This window comes from Acomys minous (assembly GCF_964271855.1).
Source record: "Acomys minous genome assembly, chromosome: 8".
Classification (NCBI taxonomy): domain Eukaryota; kingdom Metazoa; phylum Chordata; class Mammalia; order Rodentia; family Muridae; genus Acomys; species Acomys minous.
The window spans coordinates 44,859,930-44,881,391 of NC_140489.1; the positions used below are offsets into that span (position 1 = coordinate 44,859,930).

General features: G+C 45.6%; 1 protein-coding gene and 1 long non-coding RNA gene across 2 annotated transcripts in view; one reads left to right on the top strand and one right to left on the bottom strand.

Annotated features, from left to right (window-relative positions):
• The window catches only part of RTN1 (reticulon 1), a 202,842-nt gene that overhangs the window by 153,745 nt on the left and 27,635 nt on the right, over positions 1–21,462 (top strand). The gene's annotated exons all lie outside the window — the stretch shown is intronic.
• On the bottom strand, positions 2,330–21,440 carry LOC311603203. Its single transcript, XR_014780990.1, has 4 exons — positions 21,330–21,440; positions 8,661–8,819; positions 3,114–3,216; positions 2,330–2,571 (listed from the first exon to the last, which is right to left on the bottom strand). It is a non-coding gene; the product is annotated as an uncharacterized lncRNA (long non-coding RNA).

A 21,462-nucleotide genomic window follows, 5' to 3' on the forward strand; every position in this document is an offset into this window, starting at 1 on the left:
CCGGGCTCTCCCTTTCCAAACTCCAGGAGCCAACATGACTCAGATGCCCTCGGATGCTTCTTAGAACTCACCATTTAGCTCAAGGACTGAGACTTCGATACATAGTTCTTGCACCTCTGTCTGAGGTCTTTAAAGCCACATGAGCAAAGGATGGTCCAGGAGCCCTTTAAATGTATACAGACTCCACACATACACACACACACACACACACACACACACACACACACACACAGAGAGAGAGAGAGAGAGAGAGAGAGAGAGAGAGAGAGAGACGTATACATACACATACATATCGTATATTGCATATACATATACATGTACATGTAGAGAGAGACTCCTCTAATTGGTATTAAAATTGATTTTGTTGTTTTAGATTTTGTACGGTATCAGCTAAGCAGTGTTTAGCAGCAGTGGTCTACTTTAGAAGAAGGTGACTCCTTCAAAACAACAGAATTCCAGCAGAGTTCGATTTATCCAGGAACAAAGCTGCTGGGAGGCATAGCCAAGAGCTTTCTTAGTGACTTGATTGTTCCATTAGGAGTGCTCTCAGCTGCCATGGTGACAGGTACCATGGAGACAACCATGCTTTGTTAGATGCATCCTAGAGGATTCTGGGTATGCAGCCGTTGGGGGGGCGGGGAATTTCCCTGTCGCTACATCATAGAGATTATACAGTATGCAAGCCTTATTTTAGACTCGGTTGATCTAGGGTTTGTTTTAAATATTTGTTTATTGAGATGGACGTATCCGCATGCATGCAGGACAACATCCCTGTGGCAGTCAGAAGATAGCTGTAGCTTGGAAAAGTCATTTTTGTCCTTTTACCATATGATTTCCAGGGACTGAACTCAGGTTGTCAGGCTTGGTGGCAATCGCCTTCATCAGCCCTCCAGCTCTGTCTTCTCCTTCCTTCCTTCCTTCCTTCTTTCCTTCCTTCCTCCTTCCCTCTCTCCCTTCCTCCCTTCCCCCTCTCTCTTTCTTTATCTATTTTTTATCTGCCTGTCTGTATGTCTATCCATCTATTCACTTGCCTGCCTGCCTTTCTTGTTAATGCAACGAACAAGCATACCTAATAGTTCCAAGGGGAAAAAAGATTACATTGTCCACTCAGAGGCCTATGTAGAATCTACAGAAGACTGTATCATATTCAGGATACCTGGGAAGCTGCAGGTGTCTTTGGCAATAGGTAACAAGTACAGTGAGAATATTTCAAGCCCCAGCCTTTACCTTGGCAGTTCACTTCCCATAAATCAGTCCACTGTTAATTCTTACTTCAGCACTTTCCTTGTGCCTTTTTTTTTTTTTTCATTTAACTCTAGCAGCTACACATGACTGGTGCCTGGTTGCGCAGCCCAGAGCTTTGAGCTCTGAGGCTCCAGCATGGGAAAAGTGGCAAGCCTTCATTCAGCATTCACGAAGGAGGGGGCAGAAAGTGCTGAAGGGGTACAGATGTCTGTCCATGGGCCAGTTAGCCTCTGAGCCACTGTGTGTTATCTGCAATGATCCGAGTGTATAAATCCACTTTCTTTTCTTACACTGTAGAGCTAACATACATTCAGTTCAAAGACCAGTCCCAACATCTTATAGCAAGGGAAAGTTTGGGCTTTATATTGGAAGGTCAGGAAGGAGCAGATATAATTGTACCTAGAGGCTTTATCAGTAGCATTTAATCTTTAAATAAAAGTTCAGAGAAAAGACCCCTTTTCATACTTCCCTTACACGCCCCCCCCAATCCACTGCTAGGCTAAGCATTGGCTGCCTTCCATATCTTGCCTAAGCTGAACTTGCCCCCCTCAGCTTGCTTTCTAACATTTGTATGGCACCCCTGTTTTCTTCTTTGCAATCTGAAGGAAGCTATCTCAGCCCACAGCATGGCAGCCCTTGTTGTAAATAGCATTGACTAATTTATCCCTCTAAAGTGCTTAGAATAGCATTTAGATGCCAAGATACTTGGAGTGGGAAAAGAGTGTTATTTTTGTAAGAAATACTATTTTAGGGGACAGTGAACACCGAGAGACAGAAATGTACTGTTGTGTTTTGCTAGGAAATTTCCAAGCCCCCAAAAAAACCCAAAAACCTAAAACCAGTGCTACTGATTTTCCAGAGTTGGATAGTTGGCCACTTTCTCCTTGCTCTTGACTAGGGTCACTATTTCTGCCCTTCAGGTACTTCCTGAAGCTAGGGGGTAGGTGAGCTCTGAGCAGGTGGTTAGCTGACTGGAGAGAGAGAGAGACGAGACCCCCCATTTCCTGTAGAACCCAGGGCCACAGTTTGCATCGCCAAATCTCTATGCCTGGTCCTTCTACTGTCCTCCTCCTTAAGGCTGGTTTGTTGTTGTTTGTTTCTTAGCTTGGTTTCCAGATGTCTCTTGTATTAGGCTGGGGATGTAGCCCAGTTGGGATAGTGCTTACCCAACATCCATGACGTTCTGGGGTTGCTCTCCAGCATCACGTAAACTGGGCATAATGGCGCATGCCTGTAATCCCAACGCGCAGGAAATGGACAGAGGAACATCAGAAGTTCAATACCGGCTATATAGTGAGTTCAAGGCCAGCCTTGATACGGGAGAGTCTGTCTCAAACAAAGAAACAAACACACAAACAAAACACAAAAGTATTGTCAGGTTTTTATATTCTATTTTGTTTGTTTGTTTCTTGACTTTTCCTACTCTTATCTACTTAATACACTATTTGTCTTCTTAGACTACGTTTTTCACATCTTAAATCTCTCTCGTGTCTCCTGGGAAATAACTTGGCTGTTCCTTTGCGTCTCTATTTATTGCTTTTTGTCTTCAAAGGATAGCCACTGCCTGGAGAAATTGTCATGAGTGACCTAAGACAACCATGACAAAAGCCAAACAGAGAGAGCCCCGCTGAGCAAGTCTGAGGAAAATCAAGCTGTCGCTGCTTCTTAAATTCAAAGATGTAACAACTGTGAAAGCACACAGTTGATGCAGCCTAAGGGGCAGCATCCAAGGCAGAGAGAGACTCAAGCACTGGGGTTCTGAAGGCGGAAACAGGAAGTCCTGCAGACAGCTCTGAGAGGGTACTACCCAAGCCTCCTCACTTGGGAAAAGTGGCCGGGCGCAGAACAAGAAACAAGGACACACTCACAGCATGCTTAGCTCTTCCCTCCTGGCAGGGGCCATGCTGTGAAGAAATCCCATCTCCTCCAGTGGTAGCACCTCCTCAGATCTTCCTTGGGAGCCATTTTAACCTGTAAGAACAAGCATATCTGGGCCTTGTGGATTTAAAAACTAGCAGTTCAACTTTTTTTCTCTTTCTACCTTCTTTCCTTCCTTCCTTTCTTTTTCTTTCTTTCTTTCTTTTCTTTTCTTTTTTTTTTTGACAACATTAGAATAATCCAAAAAGATTAATGTATAGATTCCAAGGTTTCACGCCATTAACTTTGAAGTAGTTAAATATATATATATATATATATATATATATATATATATATATATATATATAGAGAGAGAGAGAGAGAGAGAGAGAGAGAGAGAGAGAGAGATTGATTCTCTGCGTAGCCTTAGCTGTCTTGGAACTCACTCTGTAGACCAGGTTGGCCTCGAACTCACAAAGATCCACCTGCCCATATCTTGACAGTTCTTGTTAGCGAGTACACTGAGTGGTCTGGAGGCAGAAGGTGAAGAGAGCAGAGTTGCACTGGCTCATTCTGTGGGCTTCTTTCCAGAGGTGCACTTTCACGCTGCCTGCCTCCTCTTTGACCGTCTCCCAGGAGCACTGCATCTTTGCATGTGCCCTTTGACTTTCACAGTGTGTGTGAGCCCCTGTGGCATAGCTGTCACATTTGACTCCTCTCTTGGGATTCTCTTAGGGTCTGTGCACTTCTCTGCTTCAAGCTTTGAGTTGTCTCTCAGGTCATAAGCTACCTGCTGATAACTGAGCTTGTTCCCTGGATGCTGGGGCTGCAGTTACACATGTGAAAATGATGTTCTCATGTGTATGCCAAGAAAATAAACCACAGCGAGCCAGGCGTGGTGGCGCACGCCTTTAATCCCAGGACTCAGGAGGCAGAGGCAGGCGGATCGCTGTGAGTTCGAGGTCAGCCTGGTCTACAAAGTGAGTCCAGGATGGCCAAGACTACACAGAGAAACCCTGTCTCGAAAAACCAAAAAGAAGAAGAAGAAGAAGAAGAAGAAGAAGAAGAAGAAGAAGAAGAAAAGAAAAGAAAAGAAAAGAAAAAACCCCCCACAACATTGGATATGTACAGAGAACCTGGAGTTTGCAAGATTCTGGCTTCAATCCTCATTGCTATTTATAAAAAAGCAAAATTGCAATCACCGTCAGAATGTGTTTTCTTGTGATTCACATCTTAGTTATAAAAATCAGAATATAAAATAACGTAAGAGGCTGGAGAGATGGTTGAGCAGCTGAAGCTCTTGCGAGCAAGCAAGAGATCCGGAGTTGAGATCCTGTAAGTGCTGTGTGGGTGTGGCAGCCTGCCTGGAATTCCAACCTGGGAAGGCAGACACAGAGGGTCCCGGGAGCAGGATGACTCCCAAGACTACCTCCATAAGAGAGCTGAGTCTGACTGACTCTATCTCAAAAGAATCAGGGGAACCCTGAGGGGACGGGCTACCTGCTAATGATTGCTATGAAGGGCAAGCAAGGGGTGTTGGCATTTGGATTTCCAGGAGCCTCTGTAAGCGCTAAGTCCTGCCTGTAATTCTGGTCTTTGCCTTAGGGTTTTATTGCTGTGAACAGATTCCATGACCATAGCAACTCTTATAGGGGAAAACAGTCATTGGGGCTGGCTCGCAGTTCAGAGAGTGAGCTCACTATTGCCATGGCAGGAAGCATGGCGGCACGGAGGCAGAAATGGTGCTGGAGAGGCAGCTGAGAGGTCTACATCTGAATCAGCAGGCAGCAGGGAGAGAGGGAGGGGGGGAGAGAGGGAGAGAGAGAGAGAGAGAGAGAGAGAGAGAGAGAGAGAGAGAGAGAGAGAGACTAGGTAGGCCTGGCTCAAACATCTGAAATCTCAAAGCCTATCACCAGTGACATATTTTCCCCCACAAAGCCATACCTACTCTAACAAGGCCACACCTCCTTAATAGTGCCACTCTCAGTGAGCCTATGGTGGCCACTTTTTTATTCAAACCATTTACAAAGATAGTAATTCCCCTTATGCATGTGAGTACTCATGTGTGTGCTGGTATACAAGCATGCGTGCACTTGTGCATTTGTGGAGGCCAGGCAAACAATCTCTGCTGTTCTTCAGATGCAACACATATTTTTTTTTCAATTAGTCTCTCACTGGTCTGGGCTTCAGTCAGTAGGCTGGCCAAACAGCAAGCTCCAGAAATCTGCCTGTGCCCTGCTTTCCACTTTTTATTAGGGATCCAACCCAGGTTCTCATAGTTTACTGGCTTGAGCTATCTTCCCAGGCCCTCATCTTTGAACTCTACCATTCAAAAGCCGTGGGCCCCTGGCCTGGCTTGAGCTTCAGCAACTTAATGCTTTCCTGGCTGTCACTTGCCTTCCAGTAAATATAAGTTTACGTGTCCAGTGTTTATTTACATGTGGTGATACCTGGTTAGGGTCAGAGAGGACTGGGGATGTGTAAATAGTGAAATTGGCAAGTAGCCGCATCAGGACTGTGTCCTGCTCTCTGCTGCATCTTCCCACAGTAGATCCCCAAAGGCCAAAAAGAGAGAGAGAGAGAGAAGGTGGCCTTGAGAGACTCCCAGCATCTGGGCTTCTGAGGCTCACTTTGTCTTTCCTGTGGTGATAGGCTCTAGCTGTGTACCGTCTGTTTCAAGAACGGAACAAGCAGGTGTCGAGAATATAGTATGTAAGGCTTTTTGCTCACTGTTCAGGGAGCAGCTGAAGACGGAGAGCACAGAGCAGAACCAGCATCAGTGCTCTTTGTGTTAACTCTAGCTCAGCCTCGGTAACCCTGTGACACCAAGGAGCTGTGGGGCCTTTCCCCAACGTGGACCTGGACCTTCCTGGGTTCAAACCTGCAGAGCCTTATTGTCTGGGCCCTGGGCTGGCTAGGAAATGTCAGTAGACAGTCAGGGAGTCTGGGGCCACAGGAGGCGCTCTGAAGCCAAACTTAGATCTGAAGTCTGCCTCTATCAGGAGGAACATGGGGAGTGAATCAAGTTATCCAGCTCTGGTTTTCTCCATGGTAACAGAGCAGTGTGTATATTCCTTCATTGTGAGATAATCCATGTGACTGTTGGCAGGCCCTGCTGTTTGCGGTTGCAGTCCCCCCAGTCCGGATAGCCATCCTGAGCTTGGCCCTAGATGGAGGGCTCCCTCTCCCCAGCTGGGCCTCTGCCTGACCTCATCTGGAGAGTGTCTTTAGGCACAGGTGCTTCTAACTGTATCTGACATATGGCCTTTGGCACAGCTTCCTGCTAGCTCTCCCTCCCTGCCCATATGATAATTAGGTAGTGTGCCCCTGCACAGGTGATAGGACCATGCTGTTTAATGCAAATCAAGTACCCTGCAAGCACCTATCAGAGTGCCTCCTGGCTGCTTCCCTTTTCCTGTATATTCCCTTCACTCCTGGGATAAAGTTGATCTGCCTCCCTGCAGCTGATCCCGGAAGCTGTTCCATCATGCTCACCCTGCCTCTGCTCCTCCTTGCCCTAGTGGGCTGACAGCCAACAGCCCCAGGGGAAGAGGAGACCCACATGTGACCAACTTAACTTAGGGCCTGTGACTTGGTATATGTTACCAAGTGCATTCTACCATTGGTATTGTATCATTAGAGTGCAATGTTTTCTCTGATCTTTCACTTTGACTTATGTATGAGTTACAAATAATCACTGCTCGCTGTCTTGGAGGGTTTTTTTTTTTCTTTTTGGTTTTTTGAGACCCTGGCCCTGCCTCTCCTAGAAAACACTCTGTAAACCAGGCTGTCCTGGATCTCAGAGATCCACCTGCCTCTACCTCCCAAGTGCTGGGATTACAGGCATGTACCACCATGCCTGGCCTATCTTGCAGTTTTAAAGCTAGGACCGACCGACCGAGGGAGACTTCCTGTACAAACTCTTGTACAAACTCCTGATAGTTGATCTTTAGTTGAAGTTTAAATAGGAAGCAAGAAGAATCCTCCACAAACATAGCGAGGCTGTCAAGAGAAGGAATTTTCTCCTTTTCCTTTCAGAAGTGTGGCGTTTTTCATATGTTTGCAAGACAAGTGCCCTTTTTAAAGCTTAGATAACAGTACCCTGCCCCCTCCCTGTGTATGCATTTCTGGGTCCCTGTACACTGACCAGAATAGCGAGTCTTTTGTAGATGCTGCAATCACTTAAAATGTGAGAAGATGGAGCGATAGGTGCTCCCAGTGGGCCAGTAAGGACACTGCCTCCAGGTGTGTGATGTAGCTTAGGACAGAAAGTCCTTAAAGGAATGTCACATATGCATAACTTTCCAAATTCATTGGTGTTTTAATGAGAGTTACCTCAAAAACATTTCAAGCAAGCCTTTTCTTTTAAACACATTCTGAAATGACTCATAAAACACCTGCAAAAAATTACTACATATTACTACACTTGGATATCACTGTCTTCTGAGAAAAATACACTAGTGGAGAAGACTAAGTTAGCCTATGCCAACACACGGTTTCATCTTTAGCCAAATGAAAATGTATTCTGTAGGGACGTTGAGCCTACAGTTGAAGAAGATTAGTCAAAAGGTGTGTTCATGTTCTTTTGATTTCAAAGTTAACAACATATGTGAGTTTTGCAGAATACTATCAGGCCTTTTTTTTAAAGACTCAAAGACCATGATTACAAACATTTTGCCTCAGCCCACATGAGCTAGTACTTGCTATTTCCATTATTAAGACAGAAGAAATACTTGTCGGGATCCTGAAACTTCTAGATCATTCTACCTCCTGAAAACAGAGGCTGAGTAATTGTTAAATGTGTGTGTATGTGCACACGCATGCATATGGATGTGCATGTGTGTGTGTGTGTATGTGTGCACATGTGCATGTGGGTGTGTGTGGGGGTGCATGTGTGTATGTGTGTGAGTGTGTGTGTGCATGTGCATGTGGGTATGTGTGTGAGTGTGTGTGTGTGCATGTGTGTGTGTGTGTGTGTGTGTGTCAGGGATGGGGGTGCATGTGTGTACGTATGTGAGTGTGTGTGTGCACATGCATGTGGGTATGTTTGTGTCTTACTGCTTTTGTTCCTTTGAAGCTCCTGAGGCTATGTGCTACTGAATTTTAGAGTGAGTTTGACCACAGCGCTTCTACAATAACTCACATTCTTGTCTTTTTCACTTTTTTTCTAATATAAACGCACTCCTGAAGTTCCACATCTTAAATAGTGAGTTTGGCTTTGTGGGTTCAAGTTGCCTCTGAGGGGGGAAAATTTGACTGCTGCTTGTGTAGCTTCCCAAGTTTTAAGATTAGTACTTAGAGAGAAAGGGGGGAGCAGCAGGGAGAGAGAGAGAGCCCCCTAGATATCTTAGGGGAGGTTTACAAAATTGCAAACGTTTGCAAAAATTTGCCGCTGCACTGTTAATATTTAATGAGATCATTATTTTCAAGCTAGTTTCTGGTCTTTGTTCACTAATGCACGTTCAGCAAAAGAGGCCACTTTGGGGTGACTTTACACGGTAAGACACTGCTTTAAAATTAGCCGCTCCCTCTTATGATGATTTATTGAAAATGCTTACATTGATGTGCAAGGCAAATTTTTGTAATAAGCATCCATTCAGTTATGCTAGTTGCTGTTGCGTTCCATCCAAATGGTCAGTGATGAGCTTCAAAGACAATTTCTAACTCATCCGTGGCTAGAAGAACGGGCAGGAGGCAGAAAGTGGAGTTGCTTCTCCCTGTACCAAGGAGACAAAGAAAATGTTCAACGGTGCCATCCTGATACTCACCCAGTATTAGTAGGAATGTTTCAGGTGCCTGATGGGAGAAGAATTAGCCAACATCACTGTGAACCATAAAAATCACCCCTGAACAAGCCCACCCACAACTCAGACCTAGAATACACCGCCTCAAAACTCTCAGCATCAGAATTTTCTAATTAGACTTTTCCTCATGAATATTAAAACACCACGACTTGAAAACATCACCAGTGGATTGATAAAGGCCCTTTCCTAATCTCCACGATTGTATCTGGTTTGTTGATAGTGTGGTCGCTACTTTTCACTGAGACCAGATGCTTGGCAGGGCAACTAAGGGCAAGTGGTTTCTTTTAGCTCCGCATTTCAGATGATGCAGACCATCATGGCAAGACAGGCAAGGTACGAGCAGAGCGGGAGATCTTCTCGGTGGCGGCCAGGCCAGGAAGCAGAAAGAAGAAGCCAACGCCAGAAGACTAACCTTCAACTGCCTGCCCCTACTGTTTCAATCCAGCGAGCCAGGCCTCACCTCCTACAGTCTCCATAGCCTCATCCTACACAGCAACTAGGAATGAAGCATTTGAAATTTGAGCCTGTGGGGGACATTTCACATTCAGAGGGGGATGACTAGAGAATATTTTGGTTTGTGTTTTGTTTTGGTGTGGTTTGGTTTTTCGAGACAGGGTTTCCCTGTGTAGCCCTGGCTGTCCTGGGCTTGCTTCGTAGAGCATGCTGGCCTTTTTACTCACTGCAGTCCAAGAATGTTTTTAATCATAGGAGTGGCCCCAGAAACACTGCTGTGAGGTGCAATGTGGTATTTGTGAGTCAGATTTAAAGTTATAGGGGTGACTGATGGTAACACAGATCGATGTCATTAGGAGAATTTTATTACTTACATGTCCTAGGAAAAGGGACATGCCACATCACAGAAGGTCATAGGGAAAGCATTAGGTTTTGATCAAGAGACAGAACTCACAAGAAAAAAGCATTGGCCATAATCTTTCTTGAGGGAGGAAAAGCAGGGCAGAGTAAACAGTTTAGGACTAGTTATTCTAAAGTATTCTAGAGAGTTTAGGACAACTCTCTAATTGCACCACACCTAGCCATGGGGCAATTTAGGAAGAAGAAATATTGTCTGGGTGTATGAGAAATAGTTAACAAAGTTAGCTTGCATCTATGAGTTCTTTTTGCAAGAAAATAGTTTACTATCTTAAGGAATTAGGCAGCCACTGGGAAGAGCATCCTCTGCCTGGTCCTGTAATCATCTCATGCTATTTAGAATGGCTGTTATAAGTAAACGAATAGATGCTGGTGATGAAGCTGAGCAAAAGGAGGTCTATATTGATGGAGGATGGACCAATTGGCGCGGCCATTGTGGAGAACAGGATGAAGTCTCCAAAGCTCTAGAACTAGATCTAGCATAGAATGCAGCAACACCAGTCCTGGATGTGTATCCCGTGGGAACAAAACCAGCAGAGCAGAGAGATGTGGGATGACCACATTTGCTGCCACAGTCACAGTGACTAAGACGGAGGTCAGTCCGGGCAGCTAAGAACAAGGAATGGGTAGAGCAACTGTGGCATGTGTACGCTGTAGGATACTATCCAGCCATCAAGATGAATACAGTCATATGATTTACAATGAAATGAGTGGGACTAAAGGACATTTTTTTGCCAAATGAAAATAAGCCAGACACAGAAAAATGAGCATGGCATGCTCTCTCTCTCTCTCTCTCATGTGTGGAAGTTGGCAGCAAATACAACAAAATGTTCACCTGAAGATAGGATGGTGGTTACTACAGGTAAGAGAGAGAAGGGAGTTAGTCAGTTCCTGTTGTGTGCAGGGAATTAAGGGTACACACCACTGATACGTGCAGTTGATATGCACAGTCAGACTTCTACATTTTAAAAGTATATAGCTAAATAAGTATTATTACAAGAAACGTGAATATCTAGTATGCACAGAGGAGGCTTATAGCAGAAATAGAAATCAAAACATATGATAAAGAAAATAAGAAACCAGAGGCGGATGGATCGCTGTGAGTTCGAGGCCAGCCTGGTCTACAAAGTGAGTCCAGGACAGCCAAGGCTAACTCAGAGAGACCCTGTCTCGAAAAACCAAAAAAAAAAAAAAAAAGAAAATAAGAAACATGATTAACATACATATACGCAATAAGGTCATCTATGATAATAATTTGGTTTACCAGGTTGCTGCGTGTCAGGTCGCCATCAACCCAACTGATGCCAGGCTCCCTAGGTGCATTTTGTTTTGTTGTAGTGTGGTTATTTGGGGACCCTTTTTTTTTGTTACTTCTCGCCATCTCTCCTCTTTCCAGCTATAGTCCATGAAATGCTAAATGTGTGCGTGAAAGAAACAAAACAAACCCAAAGATTGTGCTCTTTCATGTTAATTGACCAGTGATTGGCAAATGGCAAGAATTTCTCCTGAGCAGAGGGCAGGGGTGGATGTGTTGTGAGCAAATGAGAGAGGATCAAAATAACCAGTAAGTTAAAACTAAAACAAAACAACAACTACAAAACTCACAAATGATTGGTGGAAACCGTAGACCTTAGAAACCAACCCCAGTTATGAGCTTGGGAAGCCCAGAGTGGGGTGGGGGTGGGGGGTTGGAGGAGTGGGGGTGGGAGGATGGGGGTGGGGGTGGGGGGTTGGAGGGGTGGGGGCTGAGGGGGTGAGGGGAGACATAGTGTGTGTGGCGGGGAAGGATTCTGAGAGAAGTGTCCGGAAGGAAGCCCAGGAAAGGGCGAGCTGGAAGCTCTCTGGTTGCCCAGGGGCTCAGAAGAGGCATCCCAGCCTGTGCCAGAAGCTGTGTGTTGTGAAGGGCTGAGATGGAGAACAAGGCTAGCCTGGGAGTGAGCTAAGCAGCAGCCCAGGCTGCTCCTTAGGGTTGCCAGGCTGCCCCAGTAAGTGCTGCATGCATGCCGGGCAGATCTGGCGAATGAAGCAGGATTGCAGCTCCGACTGTGCAAGGTGTGTGACTGAAGCCTCCTAGAGAAGGCTGTTACTTTATTTTTCCCCTCCCTGTTTCTGAATTTTGTTTTTTTGAAAACTATTTCACAAAACAAGCAATCTGAACATCATGCAAATGATTTATATTTAAGTTAGTCACAAAGTTGCATAACCATCCAATTTCAAACATCTCAGCCGCCACATTCCATTTCTAGTCCCCGGCCTGGTCTATTTTCTATCCTGCCTGCCTCACCTGAGATTTTCTGTACACAGAATCGCAGCCAGTAGCCTTTATGGCTGGTTCCTGCTCTTACCTTTCCAAGGCTTGTCCTTCTTGTATCTCTTATCAGTGCTCCCTTGCTTAAGCCTGCCGTCAGAGGAGGCCGCCACTAAGAACTCCCAGCCCCAACGTAGTCAGGGTAGAAATTATAAAGCCCAAACCCACAATTATATCACACCACAGGCAGAAGCTTCCAAAGTTTCAGTGCAGTTGATTAAAGAAATTATTTCCTCTTGTATAACAAGGTACCGCCCCAAACTACAGGTGTGGCTGTGTGGAGGTGTTCTGATCAGCAGGATATATCAGCCTGGGCTGGGAAGCAGTTGATGAAATGTTTTTTAGTTCATTTACCAGTATGGCCTAATAATGCATAGTATTAGATAATAATAATAATAATAATAATAATAATAATAATAATAATAAATTATTATTATTATTTTCTAACCTGCTAGCAATCAATTAAGACACAGACACCTGTTATATTTTAAAACAGCCTTAGTTAACCTGGGGCAGGGCAGATATTAATCCCCTAAACTACTTCCCATTGTGGGGCAGGTATGCCCCAATCCCGTGCCATCTGCTTCTAATAATTTCTATCAAGATACCTCCCATCCATAATCCCAAATACTTGCTAATTATCATCATCTGGGCCAAGTCTCCATCCACACTGGCCATGCGCTTCTCCTCCACCTAACCCATGGCTCAGCCTTCTTCTTCCTCTCCTCTCCTCCTGTCTCTCCTCCCCCCAAAGCCTGGGAAGCTTAGCCATGCCTATCCCATTTGCCATGCCCAGGTGTGATGGCCTTCTATTGGTCAAACAGGTTAGGCTCTTAGGCAAGGTACAAAGTGGGGCACAGAGACCACAGTAATTAGCACCAAAATACATCAGACCAACCGCCAACAGAAGTTAGCTCAAACTAGAACAAAATGGAGTTACTTTGGCAAGTTAAGTTATGTCAGAGAAGTGTTCCGTAGTCTGCATACACTGATTTGTCCAGCCCTTGACTGACCGGTGGATAGTTTAGTCACTGTGACTAATTACGTCTGCATTTCACGTGTTGGGTTGTTGGATATAAATGCACGAGTGGAAATGCTGGGTCACACTGTAACTGAGGACTTGCCAGACTGTCTTCCAAAGTGGCTGTACAAGTTCACATTCCCGCCATTAGGTGCAAGGCTTCCAATTGTTCCACGCCCTTGTCAACACTTGGCACTTTCCTTCTCTTTGCTGGTACACATTGAGATGGGTGCAAAGTGCTGACTCATGGTCTGACCTGAGTTGATGATTCATCTTTTCAGGTGACACTTAGTCATCTTCCTTGGAGAAGTGTCATTTCAAACCCCTTGTCCATTTGTTGTTGTATAGTCTCTCAACAAAGGCCCTTATCACAAACATGAGCTAGATCACACTTGGACATCAAGCACCTTATCTACTGAGCCATCCCCTCAGCCCAGAACATTAAAATAAAACAACAACAACAAAAACAATTGCTTTTTATTTAGAAGTTAGGGGGCTGGAGAGATGGCTCAGTGGTTAAGGACAATCACTGCTCTTCTGAAGGTCCTGAGTTCAATTCCCAGCACCTACATGCCAGCTCTCAACTGTCTGATGATGTCTTCTGGAGTGCGGATGTATATGCAGACAAAGTACCCATATACATTAAATAAATAAATAACCTTTATTTAGAAGATACAGCAGTAGACATATTTTTGTAGTTCTTCTTGAGTCTATTTTGGTAAGTTAAATTTTTAGTGACACATGTTTTTGTCTAAATTCTCTATTTTACTGCCGTCTATGTAATGGCACTTCTAAAATTATATATGAATACATAATCCTTTTCATTTTAAAAAATGTTTCTTTCTTTTTCCATGTTCAATAATGTCAAAGATCTTCATATTTTACCTTCAGGAGCCAGCAATTGGCCTATTATCCTTCTCTGATTTTATTACTAGACTGTGTGCATGTTGGCCTGTGGGTATGCTCAATTGTGTGTGCTCAACACCTATGCCTGCGTCTGTGAAGGCCGGAAGACAGTCTCGGGGCCATTCCTCAGGTGTGGACGCCATTCCCCAGGTGTGGACACCATTCCCCAGGTGTGGACGCCATTCCCCAGGTGTGGACGCCATTCCCCAGGTGTGGACGCCATTCCCCAGGTGTGGACGCCATTCCCCAGGTGTGGACGCCATTCCCCAGTCCTATTTATTTACTTACTTATTTATTCTAATTAGAACAGAGTCTTTTACTCAGCTCACTCTCACAAGTAGACAGCAAACTCCCCAAACCCACTGTTCTCTGCCTCTCCAGTGCCAGAGCTACAAGCACATTTCACTAGGCCTGGCCATTTTAATGTGGTTTCTGGGGCTTAAAGCAAGTTCTTCCTGTTTTCTTTATGGCTTTTTTTTTTTTGAGACAGGGCTTCTCTCTGTAGCCTTGGCTCTTCTGGACTCGCTTTGCAGACCAAGTTGGACTGGAACTCCCAGCGATCCGCCTGCCTCTGCCTCTGCCTCCCCCAGTGCTGGGACTGCAGCTGGTGCGTTACTGTGATGGGTTCCTCATGTGCTAAGGCAAGCACTTATGACTACTGAGCTATATCCCCTGCCCTAAACTTTACTTTTTAAAGCAATTTTAGGTTCTACACACACACACACACATACACACACACACACACACACACACACACACACACACACACACACAATTAAAATTCAGAAAGTACCTTTATGCCGCCTGCCTGGCTCATAGTCTTCGTTAACAACAGCCCTTGACTGAGAGGTGCCTTTGCTATGTTGATGAACACGTGCTGGCTCCTCATTATCACCCAGAGTTCATAGTTTGCACAGGGAATTGCTCTTGTTTTGTACATTCTGTGGTTTGGGACAAAGTTACAGTGACATTGTATAACATAGCTTTGTTATGACCTATAATGATGATGTGGCCACGGCAGGGTGGCACCATGACAGGCCCGTGCCAAGGTGTCACAGCGGCATCATCCTTATAGGCCATAACAAATCTCACTGCCCTACAAGTACTCACTCAGTGCGCCACCATCCTTCCAGCATGGCCATGGACTATTTCACTGTGTTTTGGTGCTTAGAATGCCACGTAGTTCGAATCATACGGTGTAAAATATTGGCTTCTTCCACTTAGCAATATGCAGTTAACCTCCGTGTCCTTTAATGACTTAGGAGATCATTTCTTCTTAGTGTTGCCAGTGCCCGGCATGCCAGGCTCATTTGCCCATCCTCCCAATGAAGACTAACCCTGTTGGTTCTAAGTCAGTGCAGCTATAGGTAAAACTACTCTAAATGCTTGTGTGCAGGGTTCATCCCTTAGGTAAATGGCAGAGATCACAACTGCTTACTGTACAGAAAGGTCCTCTCATGGGGAACTGCCAACCTGTCCCTAAAGTTACTGCACGATTTTGCATTTCATCAGCATTTGAGAGTCCCTGTTGCCACACACCTTAGCCAGAATTTGATGATGTCAGAGTCCTGCTTCGGACGTTCTCATAGGTCTGTAAAAGTATTATTTTCTATTTTAAAATGCCGTTCTGTGGGGAAACAGAGGAGATTTTTTTTCATATGTTTACCACCTGCATATTGTCTTTCATGAACTGCCTAAAGGATTTGGGGCTTATTTTGTAGAAATTGATTTCTTATTATTTATTTTATTTCCTATCAGCCTCTCCAATTTAGAAAGCAACATTTTCCAAGTTTGATTACAGACTTAAGAAGAACTGTTGGTTTCTGTTTGTTCAAAACTTTACAGGTTGCTAGGAGAAAGCTTTGCTCTCAAACTTCTGGTGCTGTTTTTGTTACTTTGTATTTCATCCAGTGCCTTTATTTCCTTCTGCATCCTTTGTGTGCATTTACTTTTTCTGCTTCTAAAGCTTTACATTAATTTTCTATTTGCTTGCTTTTCTGATATATGCATCTTTCTGTCCTCTTTTTTTTTTTCTTTCATTCATCAAATTTGTGATGCCCATATATCCATAGATGTATGGCCATTGAAGTATGATTTAACTACTCTTAAAGAAAACCAACTTTCCTTTTCTTGGCAGCCACAAATCACCAATAGCCCTCATTAGGCACAAGAGTTCGTGTATATGACTCCCTCTCCTGAGGATTTGTCGGGCTTGAGCTTTCATGGTACCTGTGCATGCTGCCTTAACTGCCGCTGCCCTGGTGGGTCCTGAGGACACTGTTTCTTTGTATATATTCGCTACCTCTGGCTCTTCCACTCCTTCCACAATGATCCCAGAACCCTGGTGTGTGTGTGTGTGTGTGTGTGTGTGTGTGTGTGTGTGTGTGTGTGTGTGCGCGCGTGCACACGCGCACGCGTGCATGTGAGTGCATGTGTATATGCAGTATAGCTGTTCTGTTTAGAGATGAACATTCCACAGGCTCTTACTCTCTACGCCTTGGTCAGCTGTGGCCCTCTGTGTTATTTACAATCTACTGCAGGCAGAAGCTTCTCTGATGAGGATTAAGCGATGTGTTAACCTACATGCATAACAATAATTATGTCAGGAGAACTTGGTTGTAAGACCTTATTGCTAAAGACACCAAGTGTAGGAGTCCTAGAACATGGAAATATTAAGCTACTGCTGACCTGGAAGCTGCATCCTTACTGGATAGCTTTAGCAGTGCTAAGAAGTGCTGTGAATGCTCCTGGGGGAGAGAAGAAACCATAGTTTTACCCAGCTATGAGCCCTGTAAGCTACAATAGTGACTGGGCTGGCAAGATATTCTCACTGGTACAATGGTGGCATGACCATGAACTAAGTAATCACTTTCTAGTTGGATATAAGTCCTAATGTATAAGATGAGTCGTAACTGGCACCATTGTTGGGCCAAGAACTGGAGGCTGGACGGGTTAGGGTTAGGGTTAGACAGGGTTAGGTGTAGGAGAGAACCTATATTATCATTCTGCCAAATGGTCCTTCTTGTCCCCTTCTAGCACTCTCTCTGAGGTGAGGCTGGCAGACTTGGGATGCTAGCCCCGGTCACCGCTGCTGAGTGCCCCTTCCCCTCCCATTTCCTTGCCTCCATGTTTCTCAGGTTCAGTATGATAGACGTCATGATACTGATAACTTATTTATCTTGTTGAGGAGTTGACTGCTGATCATGAGTCTAAGAACTGATGCCTTTTGTTTGTAAAATCCTCCGTGTGGGTCAGTTTATTCACCCCCTTCACTGAATCGCCTATTTGAAACTCCGGAGTCTTTTCCTCCTTTATTGACAATGCTGTTTCCCCAGGGCTTGTCACAAAGTGACCCCTGCATGTGCCTGGAATTACGATTTGCCTGCCAGGAAACCTCCCGTCATTCAAAGTGGTGGTGTTCTTTCTTCTTAGCTCTCAGCGCAGTTGTCACCTCCACTCAGAAGCCTGTCCCGAAAGCCCCTCCATTCTGCCTTGTGTACCCACTCTGCCTTTTCCGACAGCCTTCCAGTCGCCTCTGTCTATTTATAGCTTCCAGGTGAGAAGCTCCCTTTGTAGCTAGAGGCGCACGCCTAGTACTGCCTCCATAAATATGTGTAAATCAAATGAATGGATGGATGAAAGAATTAATCCAGAAACCAAAGTAACAGTCTGTACTCCCCAGAGGTGACAGAACCCAGAACACGTGAAAAATGCGTTTTCTGAATTGTAAGTGCTAATCCATGATCTCAGCCCCCACAATTGCAATTCAGGCATAGGCTTGTTACGGCAGTGAAGGACCAAACTGGCTGTCTCTTTAAACGTTCTTATTCCATATACCATAGAGCCAAATGCTTAGTGTTCTTTGATCCTAGTGAAGTCTATTTTTACTTCTGTGCCTTTACTTCCAATTGCAATGCTTCACAGAACATTTTAAAAAAAAAAATCAAGATGTTCTAGGGGAATGCTCGAGTCGGGCTCAGTCATTCATCCAGGCATAAAAGCTCAAGGAGTCTCTGAATATCCTTTCTCCCTACATCTCAGCCATCTCTTCTGCTCTTTTTCTTCCTTTTCCTCCCTCTCTTCCTTTCTCTCTTCCCCCTTTTTCCTCCTTCCCTCACTTCTTTCTTTTCTTTTGCTTGTATGTCTTTTTTTTTTCCTGAAACAAGGCCTTGTTATGTTATGAAACAAGGCCAGCTGGCCTCACAATTCCCTATCGAGCCTCAACTCCCCACTTCTGGGGTGAGGGGGCTGCCAGGCTTTCCCCTAGCCTTCACCTGCTCTAACTTTTCCTTACAAGGTAGGCCCTTGCCGGCCCTCCTTAGAAAATAGCAAACACGCACCAATCTCATCAGTGAGAGGCTGGAGCACTGGGAGGCAGACACCACAAAGTCAGTGGGCATACCGCCGCCCCCCCCATCCCCCACCCCCCCACCCCCCACCCCCACCCCCCCCACCCCGCTCCCTCGCATTCATCTGAGTCTCTGGGATGAGATTACAGAATTTGGTTGTTTCGTTTTCTTCAAAACAGGCTGCGCAATGCACGATCCCATCTTGAAACCTAAAGAAAATCGCTTCCTCTCCTGGCAGGCACCTAATCTGGGAGAGTTCTGAGCTGGCAGTGGAAAAGGCCCCTCTGTTCCTCACTGGCTCAAAGAAGGCTGTGGCAGTTCCTGCCTGCTCTTAGCACGCTTGTTTTCCTTTGCTACCCGCTCTCTTTCACCTCTTAAGGAAATTTACATATCTTTTGTACCTGGGTAATTGCTTCAGACTTGGCAAGGGTTGTCAATCAGTTCTGGGTCCGGGCAAGCAAAGAAAAGTATCCATTTGCCATGTTTGTGGGAAGCAAACTCTTACTTCATGTGGCAAACATGGAAAGCTAGAGCCTTTTGTGTGCTGTGAGAGTCCAGAGATGCCCAGGGCTGACTGCCAGGTAACTGGTGCAGCACAGTGCGGCGTAGGTCTGAGACTCTGAGTCCAGCCATCCGGTCCTGTGTCATCACCAAAGTCTGACTCCCCCAACCTTTAACTATCAGATGACCCTACTGGCTTTTCAGTTCCCATAAAACTACTTTCTTCAGATTTAGCACGATTCAGAAAAGTGTGTTTGTTCAGCTAAACCGCCTTTTCTAATTCATGTTGTGGTCAATAAAAATGTGCAGCCCAAGGATTCTGACATGATTTATCCTCTGGTTGAGAAAGAGCCCCCCCCCCCGTTTCCCTCCCCCCCCAGTTGTTCTTTGCTGGGAGTGTGCTGAGCTCAGCTTTCCTGCTGAGATTAGCAATATACACTATTCAGTCTGATTAGCAATATACAGAGTTGCTGGAAATGTGAAAGAGCACTTAGAATTTTGCTATTTATTGTCCCTTTACTGAAGGGATGGTACCTGCTGGCACCTTCACCTAGAAACCTGAGGTGATTGTTGGGCTGGCAGTGCCTCCTAGTGGCTCAGGCTCCAAAGACTGAGAAGTCCTTGGGGCAGCAACAGACTCTTGGTATCTCCTGTTCAGCCCTCTCCTCTCTGAGACTGCATGAGACAGAGGAGATTTTGATGCTGATGAGCTCATGGGCATTTACCAGATTTTTCAGTAGCCTGCTGACTGAATTCCCAACAATGACTGGCTGTGAAATGAAGAAAGAAATGGGGTGAAAGTGGGGGACAGAAACAGAGCAAGGCCACTACAACCTGTAGCGGTGGATTTGAAAAGTGCTTTGTCATTGTGTGCTCTGAAGAGACCCGGTACTCTTCCCTTGTAGAGAGGTTAGCTACCCAGAAGTGTCAAAATATCCCCGTGGCCATAATTAGTAAGCTTCCTCAGGCGTAGCTTCAGACGCTACAGTCACCGGCAGAGGGGCCCAGCTGGTGTTTTGTAACCTCGTATCCTGAAAAGAATGTGCATGACTCCAAAAGATGATATTTTAAAGACCGTATCCTCCTAACAAACAAGCAAAGAAGAAATCCTGCCTTTCAAGCACAACCTGCCTTAGGCCTTTGCCAATCCAGGATATGCAAATTTGAATTTGACTAGATCTCCTTGGAGAACTGGGGAGGCATCTAGAAGGCTCTACTCCTACAGGAAGGGGGAAAAAAGTACTTGGTGAGAGTAAAGGCTATGTCAGAGGAAAACAGAACAGGAAATGTAGCCTTGATGACTAAGAACTCCTCCTTTGGAGCCGGGCGTTGTGGCACACGCCTTTAATCCCAGCACTCTGGAGGCAGAGGCAGGCGGCTTGCTGTGAGTTCGAGGCCAGCCTGGTCCACAAAGTGAGTCTAGGACAGCCAGGGCTACACAGAGAAACCCTGTCTGGAAAAACCAACCAACCAACCAACCAAAACCTCCTCCTTTGATATCCTTAGGGTTCCCCAAGGTAGAGCATCCCCAGTCCTCATGTTTGCCTTGTCTCCCAATGAACCCCATCCCAAACCGTGGGCATATTCCATTCCTATCCGCTGCTAATTTACCTTTCCTGCATCACAGCACACCTATGTTCTATCCAGTCTCCCAAGATCTTTGTGTACATTCCGGTAAAGCATTTACTGTGGAGGCGTGCTATGTCCCGAATATAGTCAGCCACTGTCCACTGTTCTCTTCCTTCTATATTTACTTTTTGACAGGGACGCCAGAAGCCTCTGGTTAGCCAATCTTGGAAGCCAACCTTATCCGTCAAATTATGCACGTCCCCTCACCCCACTGCGCCCAATCCCAAAGGTGGCATCGTTGACAGAAAGCCCTTTGCTCCTCTGAGTTCTGTTTGAGGGTCCTCCAAACTGATCACCCCTGTCAATGAACAATGGCCCCATGTGATGTACCAACCCTAAAGGGCTTCGACCTGGAGCTCCCAAGCCTCACGTTCTAATATTTATTTATTCCGTCTACAAACGCAGGAGAGTTAAGGTCCTTTGGGACTACAGTAAGACTCTACCCAGTAATGGTTGCTTGGACAACGGCAGGATGGTAGCCACAATCTTATTCACAAGGTTTTAGGTAATTGTGGAATATTCCAGACAAGGGGCAGAATTTGGCACTCCTTTGGAAGATTCTGAGCAGCAATCTGTGTCCAGCATTTTTTAGAATTGGGGCCAGCAGAGGCGAGTGAACATCGAGGACTAGTGGGCATTATGTTGTAAGCTCTCGGCATCTGTACCGCCACATGTCTTGGCCAACAGGTTTCATGTTCCTAAGAAATTTCTAGACTATGCACCACACTGGTTAGGAATAGCCCTCGTCTCCTTAGCTGCCATCTCCACGCGGGCGTGCCTTTCCTTCCTCCCTGCTCCCCCTTCTTCCGCAATCCCTCGCCGCCGTGTCGCCCCGGTACCTAGCCTGCGCGCGCGCGCGCGTCTCATCGCCTTTTCACCGGCTCCATCCGGAGGGGCTGCTCCTCAAGGCTGTCTAGCCTGCGCCGCGCTCCCGCTGAGCAGCCGCATCCGTGCGCGCGCGCGTGGCTCCGG